At 35.6% G+C, this 2,894-nt stretch overlaps 1 long non-coding RNA gene across 1 annotated transcript; it reads left to right on the forward strand.

The window, feature by feature from the left end:
* The first annotated feature begins 503 nt into the window (after positions 1–503).
* Positions 504–2,633, forward strand: LOC121788889. Its single transcript, XR_006047949.1, has 6 exons — positions 504–664; positions 917–937; positions 1,017–1,078; positions 1,182–1,236; positions 2,464–2,500; positions 2,604–2,633. It is a non-coding gene; the product is annotated as an uncharacterized LOC121788889 (long non-coding RNA).
* Positions 2,634–2,894: the final 261 nt, after the last annotated feature.

The raw sequence follows: 2,894 nt of genomic DNA on the forward strand, positions 1-2,894 counted from the left end.
ATAATTTCATTTTTCATGTTTAGTTGAGCCGATACACATAATTTTTATTTGGATTCTTGCATGGGTTTGGATGGGTTTATTGGGAATTTTAATATACTACTCTATTTTTTGTATATTCCTTCATTTTGCTCTCATGCGATTATTCAAATCTTACATATAATACTCAATCTTGGGTTATCGAAATAAAGGAAAAATATAGTAAGTAATACTACTATTCAAACAATGATAAAGTCACGAAATGCTATCAACAGTTATTCTTCGAGACTGACTTTTCAAGACCTTTAAGTGTCGATAGATGATGCAAACAAGCAGATCCGAACCGTTCATCCTAATTGGTCACATATATCAACGGCCACTATTACATTCGATTACTCAGCATTGACTTAAATCATGTTAAGGCAACGACGTCGTATGCCTTAATTTTTTCATATAAATAGCCATATTCTGATATTCATTTTAATTAAAAAATTTAAGTAAAATAAACGCAAAATTCACCTGCATCTTTTCGATAGAAATTTTTAACACTCTTTTGCTCTGTTATTGGAGTGTCTCTCTACATTTTGGCGAGCACTTTTCGTATCTTGATCGCAGCATTCGAGTGCGCATTGCTCGGTTGATCTTGATCGATACGGTTTCCCAGCTGCCGAACTCATTGTAGAAAATGGTGAGTGATTTTGCTTCTGTTGATTAATTTTACGCACGCGGCTGGTTATCAGATCTGGAATTTATTCATTGTTTGGGTCAATTTCGTGTTTCTGACACGCAAGAGAGATTCGGCATTTGCATTGCTTTGAATTTTATGATTTGTTTGGATTGGTTGCGGCTTGTTTGAGATCTGGAGCTGTTGCTATTGTTAGCTAACTCGAGTTTTTTTTTTGCTTGTTTTGGTGTTAAATTGTGTGGTCGTGTGCTGCAGCCGCTCAGACTAGAAATCAAGGTATTCAAGTTTACATTGCTGATTTCATTTTTAGTTCTGTGACTTGTGTCAATGCTGATAATTTGGTGGATTCTATCAGAGGAAACTTGCACAAAGATCAGAAAGAGTAAAGTCTGTGGATCTACATCCAACAGAGCCATGGTATGCAGAGCCCTCACAACCAAGTTTCAAATAAAATTTTGGCCGTTTTGTTTTATTTATTATTAGTTTCTCATTGCTTCTATGATTTGTGGTGCGTCATCAGGATATTGGCGAGCCTGTATTCTGGGACTCTTTGCATCTGGGATTATCAGACCCAGGTATGCTACATGTGCAATTTCTATCCTATGGAAGATTTTTATCATTTTGATCACAAGGACATTTATTAGATGCTTGTGCAATTCTGTGTGCTTTATCTTTTTTATGTTGAAATGGTAGAAGGATTAGCTAGATTATGGTACTGTACTGTCATCTTGTGCTGTAATGCTGTGATGAAATTTCCTCTAATCTTTTATATCAGAAAATAAAAGTCCTTTGTATTGGATTTGTTCTTAGGTTTTAAAGTCTTATTATGATAAGAAACTAGAATTCTTGTTTTAGGAAAAAGATCCTTTTCACAAAGGGACCAGTAGTTCCCTGAAACACGATGTCACCCTAGCCAAACATAAAACTGGAAAATATGTAAGCATCTGAAACAAAATAACCCTTGAATTCTTATGTGCTGAGAGCCACCAAACCAAGCAAGTCCAAACTTCATTCTTTCCCATATCTCCTCGATAAATTCTTCTTGATCCTCAAAGATCTGCCTACTCATTTCCAGCCATGATGATCAATTGGTCTGGAAGAATAAACCCATAATGCTTGAGTAGAAAAAAAAATCTTTGACAGTTTGAGTGAATCTGGCAATAAAACAGTCTATGCCATAGTGTAAGGGAGAAAAAAGCTATGTAGAAAGACATGATTTAGGTCTTCAGACCGATCACTTTGGTGAAATAAGAATATTTAAGATACGTTTTGTAACCCTAATATGTAACTAACTTTCCCAAGGGCCAAGACTAATAAATATAAGAAGACCTGGACATTTCTAGTCACATGAATCTCTTTTAGATTTTGATTGGGGTGAGATTGAGTTGAAAAGGTTTTGTATGAGGACTTTCCAGACAGATCCTTGAATAACCTTGTAACATATTCCTGGTGCTCTAATCTATGAGTGGAACTTTCTTGTAATTTCCTTGTCAAGGAGAGCAATTTTTGCACTTCAAAGTCTTTATGGTCAGAAACGAGTGCAGGTACCAAGAAATAGAAGAGTGAGGGGAACTATATGTCTTACCTTTTCTGATATAATGATCTTCCTTGAAGGATGTTTTTTTGTTACTTGCTCTTACTCTGCTAAATGATGGCATGTGCATAATATAATGTTTGTGTTCATTTGAATAAAGATTTGACATCTTATAAGCTATCTGATGTCATGTTATCTCAAGTTACCCTCTCTGTCTGACATTTTTAGTCTTGAATTTCATTCTAAAGCTTGACTTCTATTGCTGCAGACAATGGTTAAATCTTTTGAGGTTACTGAACAACCAGGTGCATAATTTGAATATTTTGTGATTCTTTCTGATAAAGAAGTGTTTAAATGACTTTTATATTGGTAAGATCTTCTAATACTAATTCTTAAAAAATGCTGCAGTTAGATCTGCTAAGTTTATAGCACGAAAAAGTGGGTGGTTGCTGGCTCTGATGACATGCACATACATGTCTACAATTACAATACGATGGATAAGGTTAAAGTATTTGAGGCCCACACAGATTATATCAGGTGTGTGGCAGTTCATCCCACTCTCCCTTATGTGTTGTCATCCTCAGATGATATGCTCATAAACTCTGGGACTGGGAAAGGGGGTGGTTATGCACTCAATATTTGAGGGTCACTCCCACGTGATGCAAGTGACTTTTAATCCTAAAGATACCAATACTTTTG

Source organism: Salvia splendens, unplaced genomic scaffold, assembly GCF_004379255.2.
Source record: "Salvia splendens isolate huo1 unplaced genomic scaffold, SspV2 ctg1172, whole genome shotgun sequence".
Classification (NCBI taxonomy): domain Eukaryota; kingdom Viridiplantae; phylum Streptophyta; class Magnoliopsida; order Lamiales; family Lamiaceae; genus Salvia; species Salvia splendens.